Here is a 7,812-nt window from a genome sequence, read left to right as displayed (position 1 = left end):
TCTTCTTTCAGATTCCTGCCCTCCTCAGAAACTTCAACTGTATAGTGGATCTTTTCATATCCTCTTGGCTTGTGTGTGGCGTCATCAGTCTTGACACTGGAGGCACATTTTAGGTGACTGTTCATCTTCCTTGACAGGTGAACATAACCTCATCTGGTGGTGCCTGGCGACGCGCTCCCGGTGCTGAGAGTCGTGCCATCTGTGAGGCCGCTCGCGGGCCTGCGCGAGACGCCCGCCATTGTTGCCGCCGAGAGGCCCAAGGACCCCTCAGAGCGACCGGCTGCCACGCCTCCCACGCCCTCCGCGCGGAGCCGTCCGCCAGTCCGCCCGCGCAATTCCCGCCGCCTCCCAAGATATTCTTTTAATTCCCCCAAGTAATGCCTTTAGTCACAAAAATATAGAACAATATAGAAAATTACAAATCAAGTGACCTTAGTGTTCACAGGCAAGCACTAACACATTTTAATGTACCATGATCGTATTAAAATAGAAATAACTAAGAAACATTTTCTACGGAGAAGCTGCCCCTGCAGCAGGCAGCGGGAAGGGACAGGAAGGCTGCGTGGCGCCCAGGCCCCCGATGGCCTAGGTCTCACCCCGCAGCGCACTGTTGATGCGACGGAGCACTGCTTCCTTCTCTGAGTCTAGGTCTTCGTCGGTGACCCGGAAACCCAGCTGAGGGGGTGAGGGCAGCCTCAGAGTCTCCCCTCGCCTGTGCGGCAGCAGAGGAAACCTGCGTTTTCGGGGCCTGGGACTGTCAGGTGTGGGAGAGCAGTCCCTCCAGGGCCGTTTCTGCCCTCTTATTGCCTCTGCATCTTTGTCAGCCTGGCTTTTTCTCTGGGAAACCACCCGAGTTGCAGAGGGTGATGGAGGGCCCTCCTCGCTCCCATTCTTTGAGGACTTCTGGGGCAGCCCTTGCAGTATGGTGGGACACCTCATTCTCTTCACGGGCGGGAAACCTTGGGTGGAGCTATATGAGCTCGTGATGGCGTTTCGTTTGGGGCAAGAGATCATACAAGTGTTGTGGAGTGTCCTGTTGCAGCTGTCTTCAGCCCTCTTGGCGTGGAGGTTTCTCTGCAGAGGTCCAGGGCTGGGCACGAAGAAAGAGACCCCCAGGGGCCTAAATGAAGGTCGTTCATCCCCGGTGCCATCGGGGCCACTTCTCTGGTTATCCTTCCCCCCCTATGACTGTGGGGACTTCCTCCTGCTGGCCATCCCTTTCCCGCTCTCTCCCAGGGCCCTCAACACCGACTGCTCTGTGCTGCAGTTCGGGACACAGCTGGGTGTCGTGGGCGGCACTGGCTGCCCCCGCGCCACACTGAAAGTGACTGTGACCACTGCGGACACTGAGCTGCGGGACATCATGGAGGTGAGAGCACCCATCACCGCCTTCTTCCGATGGCCTCGCCTGCAGATGGAGATACGGACCCCCAGAAATGCCAGCTGTCCTGCTAAGAAGCTCATCACCCTCAAGGCAAACACCTCCAACCATCAGACCCCGGGAGATTCAGAAGCGCTAGACGGTCCAGGCTCGCATTCTCACCTGTGCGCCTCAGGGCGTGACGTGTACTCTGCGCATGCGCCACCCCTCCCTAAACTATTGCGTCCCGCAAACGCAAGCCCATTGTTCGCTCACAGGTTGCAGAGCTATAAATACCAGCAAAAGCCCAAACACTGCGCACTTCACTTTTGGCCGATGTGGCAGCTGAAGAAGAGTGCTCGGAGCCCAGCTCTCTATCCAAGGACCGATCTCACCCAAGTTCTCTACGGGCAGTTACTTAGGTAGGCCCTGCCCCTCACCCCCTCCCCGGGCACTGGGGGACCAGCACCTGCCAGGAGGGCTCGGCTACCCCCAGCCCGCTCCCCACGCCCACCGACTTCCCGTGGCCGGCCCGAGTCACCCAGCTGTCTATGGCCGGCTATCCACTCGCAGGCCAGCCCACAAGTGTCCAGTGACTCTGCATCTGCGCTTTGCCACAGAGTCTCTGAGACCCCATTCTACCATCCCGCAGGCCCTGCGCTCCTTTCTGGGGGTCCGTATCTCCACCTGCAGGCGAGGCCATCGGAAGAAGGCGGTGATGGGTGCTCTCACCTCCATGATGTCCCGCAGCTCAGTGTCCGCAGTGGACACAGTCACTGTCAGTGTGGCACAGGGGCAGCCAGGGCCGCCCACGACACCCAGCTGTGTCCCGAACAGAGCACAGAGCAGACGGTGTTGAGGGCCCTAGGAGAGAGCGGGAAAGGGATGGCCAAGCAGGAGGAAGTCCCCATTATTATTGGTGGTGGTGCTATAACCACTTTACAGATGAGCAATCTGAAGGAATCAGATCGCTTTTTTCTTTCCAAAAGCACTTCAGAAATTCACTTTCGGGTAATCATTTTGAGGTAGGATGAGAAACCAGGCTTGAAGAGGGTAAAAATGACTCTTTAAATTTACCACTTGGACTGAGCTATATGTGAACTCTAGGTAAGAGCGTGGGAACTGCACGAGCAAAGTGAGACACTGAAGATCACAATGGTAATTAATAGCCGTACTGTTTTCTAACGGACAAAGAAAATGCCTATATTATAAGTTCTATTTCTCCTGCTTTCTGGCAGTGTCATGCTCAGAGCAGCGTCCTGGCAAGGAAGTCAGGATACTTAGGTTCTGAAACCTGGTAAGGATACTAACATAATGAGAGAACTTGAACAAGTCAACCTGACCTCTCTGAGCCTCCGTTTCCTTCCTCATGAAATGAGACTGTGAAAATAGAAGTTCTCTAAGGCCCTCCTAGTTCTAAAATGCTTCCAGTCTAGGAAACAGCATAGAAGTCAATACTAGTGCAGGCTGAAGGGAAAGATAGGGCAGGGAGAAGGTTGCTTCCATCCTAGAGAACAATGTCTGAACCATACCACTTGGGTCTTCTGCCCATCTGTGCCCAAGATGGGAGCACAGGCAGTTAATACAGAAGAGTGTAAAACTGCTCAGTCCTTACAACCATCATAACTCTCTGATTTTTGGATTCTCAGTAAGTATTGACAGTAGAGGTGTCCTGATAGCAAGAACCTTCCTCAAACATAGTGAGAATTTATCAGTCTCCCTGATTTTTTCATCACCCCCTTGTTCTTACAGAAAATTGCCACAATCCATCTGTACTTGGAACTCTGAATTCTCTGCAGCACTCTCTTCCTGTGGTGAGCAATGCAGCTTCCCTAACAGCAAGTGTCTGCAACTTCTCCAGAGTCTCTGCTCCTGCCGTCAGTTCGGCATCAGCTACGGCCACCTCTTTCCAGACACACATGGGTAGTGCCTACCTTCACCAACATTCTAGCACAACTATGTTATCTGGAGTTACTGACCAGAGCCAGATCTCCACTTCAGCTGCTTCCTATCCAGGTGTTTCTGAGTGGGGCATCACAGGAAGCACTGAAAAGAATTCTTCTTCACTCGGAGACTTTACTCTGGCACTCACTGACCAGCACACAGCTGCTTCCTCCATGTTTATGGCAGCCCAGTATGATAAAACTGCAGACACCAATAACATGGCCCCTCTATATCCATCACTTTCTGCCAGCCTTGCTCAGGGAACACCTTCTCAGATTCCAAATCAGGGACATAGCCTGTCACTTCCCTACCAGGAAGGAAGCCAGGTATCTTACTATAACCATGGCACACTGGGGTCTTTACTGTATGGAGAACTTGGTTCCCGCCTGCAATTCTATGGCTCTGTGTCATACACAGGAAGTAGAGCCTCTGTGCCACGAGAAATGGTAATGGTACTAAAGGAGATTCAGCTCACCAATATCTTACCACCAGCTTCCACCTCTGGAATCTACTACCCTGTGTCTGCTCACCGCATCACAGAAACAAGTTTTCAAGGTGAGTACAAACAGCAAGAAAGTTGAACAATGAGGTCAGCATTCAAAAATGGGGTCAAATCTACAGCTGGGAAGTGGTGTATAGACAGGTAGAATTTAGATCCTGAGCCCTTAATAACGCACTACCTTCGCTCAGGGCTCTCTGTTTTTAGATTCTACATAAGAGCACCTAGGGCTTCCCTGGTGGTGCAGTGGTTAAGAATCCGCCTGCCAATGCAGGGGACACGGGTTCGAGCCCTGGGCTGGGAAGATACCACAAGCCGTGGAGCAATTAAGCCCATGTCCCACAACTACTGAGCCTGGATTCTAAAGTCCGTGAGCCACAACTACTGAAGCCCATGTGCCTAGAGCCCATGCTGCACATCAAGAGAAGCCGCCACAATGAGAAAGCCTGCACACTGCAACCAAGAGTACCCCCCACAAGCCGCAACTAGACAAAGCTCGTGCACAGCAAAGAAGACCCATTGCAGCCAAAAAAATACATACATAGAATAAATAAGTTCAAAACATAAATAAATGAGTATAATTTTTTTAAAAAAGAACACCTACTGTAGGTGGGAAGGTGGGAGGGACACTGTAAAGGTCATCTATGCTACATGTACAAGAACCCCAAGAGCATACCAATAGGTACCACATTTTTCACTGCTGTAGCCGATCATTCCCCCTGTACTACCACACTGTATCTCTCCCTTCCCTAATCTACTGCTAGAGTCTCTTTGGAAGGTGTTTCAGAACTCTTGTTATGATAGTGCCAGTTTAACTGTCCTCACTTCCTTAATATATACCAGGATTTAAGACCTTAGGGTCCAAGATCCTGTCCAGAGCAAGCAGGCTAAGACTCTGTCTTTGTTTATCTATTTCATCAGGAAGGGCTCTACTCCCTCTCCTAGTTCATGGTGTGAAGTGTTCTTAGCCTCTCAGGAAAGTGGGGAGAATTGAACGGACTCTATATGAGAATGCTAGGCTTTGTAAAACATTTCATTTTTGAAAAATAAGACTCCTTTTTTAATTGACTTATAACAATCCTATGAAATACAAAGAAAACCAAGAATCAGTGACAGGAAATGATCACCAGTAAGAATTACAACAGTCACCACTTATCTCGTAGCATAGAACACTGTCCATGATCCTTAAGAAGAGTTAGTAGAAATGCCTTGCCCATCTTGCCCCTAAACACCAACACAGCAATCATGTACCTTGAAAGGTACATGATTGCTGTGTTGGTGTTTAGGGGGAGCATCTCACTTACGAGGGACTGACTTCTACCTTGACTCCTTTGTAGGGATGGAGACTTCCCTGGTGATGAAAACTTCCCTGGGATGGCAACCTCCAATCCAGACATTTTGTGTGACACAAACTCAAGAACTCCCCGAGTCCTGCAGGAGCAGAAGTATTCAGATACTTGAGAGAAATCCACCACCCGAACTTGGGGACATTTCAGGGACAGCTCCAGTCCAGAGTGCCAGTAGTCTCCTGGCCCTGCCTCCAGCTCCAAGGCAGGGACAAATAGAGAGTAAGAACTTGGAGGATATTACAACCAAGCTTTCAAAGCCTCTGGATGCCTACCAGATCCCAAGAGAAAACCAAGAGCCTCCACTACTCCCTTCAGAAATCCCTGATATTCACCAGCTCCCGGGCTGCACTGACACCGTCAGCCAAGAGGAGCAGCCTGGTTCTGAAAATGCTCATCTGGGAAAGGACAGCCTGAGTCTTGAGGACCTAGGGACACTTGAAAATGAGATGGAATCTAGCAGTGGTTTTGCAGACACTACTATACTGGCAGAGCATATTCACCTTCCCCAGCTCCTTAATTCATTGAAAGATCTTGATCAATCCAAAGGTCCCAACGTGATCAAAGCCAAAGAGCAGAGCCATTAAAGTGAAACAGGTGCAGGAAAAGCCAAGTGTCATAAAGGTTCCCTCTGATCAACCCAGGAAGAACAAACATAAAGCCTCTGAGCCTATCAGTGGTGCTCCCAAGGCCAAAATCCAGCCCAAGAATCCACAGTGCCTGTTAGGAGGAGAAGTGGTTCTATGCAATGCTGCAGTCAGTGACAGGGCTCCTGTGAACACGACCAAGCATTCTAAAGGCAACCCTCAGAAAGCTGCATCCAGAAAGATCAGCAAAACTAAGAGCCACGGGCAGGAAAAGACCACAAGGACCAGAGGAAGAAAGAAGGCTGAAGAGAAGAAGCAGTCAGGGAGCAAAGTCAAGGCAGAAGAGAAGCCAACAATTCCCAAGACGAAGCGAAAGGAACACCAAACTGAGCTTATCCACGAGAGCATTAAAAAGCCTCGAACCTCCCTAGGCATGTGCAAGATGGAGTCTGTGAAGGTATTTCATGCACTGGGGAAGAAGAATGATAAGAAAACTGGGCTCTCTTCCTGTCGGGTCTTGGGAAATTCAAGCAACCCTAAAGACCCCAAGCCACCCCCAGCTATCCAGCCATGGCGGCGTACCCCACGTGAGGGTAAGAGTCCTGAGAAAACTCAAGTCGAAGCCCAGAAACCAGACAGCAGTGCTGAAAAACAGTGTCCATCTCCATCCCAGTATGAGCTGCCTCCACCTGAGAAGGTCAAGTTGGTACCTCTGCCTTTTTCTGCCTGGGAAAAGCCTCAAGCTCGACCTGCTCCTCGGAGGCCACAGTCTCTGGCCTCACATCGGCCTGCTGTGGCGGACCGTGCCCAGCCTGCTTCTTCTAACTCAGCTCAACCTGCTGCAGCCAGTTCATCCCAGCCAGCTCCTGCCTCTTTGCCAGGTCCTGCCAAACCAGCTCAGCCAACTGTGACCAACCCAACCCAACCGGGTTGGACCGCCCATATCCATCCTTGTGTCCCTCAGTCTGCTGCTCCTAGGCCTGCACCCTACAAAACTTCATCTTTCGCTTCTCTCCAGCGGGAGCCTCTTCCCCCTGCTGTGACTAAGCGCCAGTTCCCACCCAATCTCCAAACCCCATTTCTACTCCAAGGCTTCAGCAAGCAACGAAGACCATGGAGGGAACCCAACGTTTCTGAGCCAGTCATGTCAAAGCCCATCGAACTAGAGCAGAGACCAGAGCGGGAGGCCATGAAGAGGCGGGCTCAACAAGAACGTGAGAATGCCGCCAAATACACCTCTTTGGGGAAACTGCAAGTTTTCATTGAGAGGCAAAAGGAAATGGAAATTGCTGACTACTACGGATATTTATAGTAAGAGCTGCTAGGATTGTTGGTGCCACCTTGGGTACCAGGTATAAATTTCTCTATTTATTTTGATATATTTTAAGACAATAAAACTGAATAAATGAATGTCATCGAATTAATAGATGAGTAATAAACCTTTTGAATTTTGAGATGCTGCTAACTGTGGCGTGCTTTAAGTTTTTTTGTTTTGTTTTGTTTTTGATGGGGTTGGAATCAAAGTCTGCGTGAGAAAGGAAGGACTGAAAGTCGGATGGGAGAATGAAGGAAAGGGGAGGAAAGGGGTAAAAACTGAGCAAAGAGGAAGGAACGTGGCCCAGGGCTAGGAAGGCCAGAAGAGATTTATGGATTTATGAAAGGAAGCAGGAGTGAGGAGGAAATGGCAGAAGTAAAAAGCAGGGTCAGAGGTCAGGGTTGAAAGAACAAAATGTGAGTAGAGTTGAAGATGACAGAATGTGAGTCTAGGTTTACTAGGAGAAATAGAAAAAGTCTCTTGGGGAGGTTGGCTTTAAGTCTCACAACCACCACACAGGTATTTAAGAAAACAAGAGGTTCAGGACACATCTCTGAAAGGTTTGAGTTGCCTTATGCAGGTGTGATTATAGAGGGGGCATAGGGAAATCTACCAGAGAGGTGGCTAGGGCTCAGAGTTATCCTAGGGGATAGGGCCTGGTATGTAAATCACCATGTACTCAACACCTAAGCACCAGGGCAGCTAATGCACTATTCAGTTAATCCTGGCAACGACAGGCAAGGCCAGTATTCCTGTGCCAC

At 50.2% G+C, this 7,812-nt stretch overlaps 1 pseudogene; it reads left to right on the top strand.

Annotated features, from left to right (window-relative positions):
* Positions 1-1,363: 1,363 nt before the first annotated feature.
* Positions 1,364-7,048, top strand: LOC132501378 (uncharacterized protein C2orf78-like; annotated as a pseudogene).
* Positions 7,049-7,812: the final 764 nt, after the last annotated feature.

The sequence above is a fragment of the Mesoplodon densirostris genome, chromosome 14 (assembly GCF_025265405.1).
Source record: "Mesoplodon densirostris isolate mMesDen1 chromosome 14, mMesDen1 primary haplotype, whole genome shotgun sequence".
Lineage (NCBI taxonomy): Eukaryota > Metazoa > Chordata > Mammalia > Artiodactyla > Ziphiidae > Mesoplodon > Mesoplodon densirostris.
Note: the sequence above shows the minus strand (reverse complement) of the source record. Positions and strands in the feature narration are given on the sequence as shown.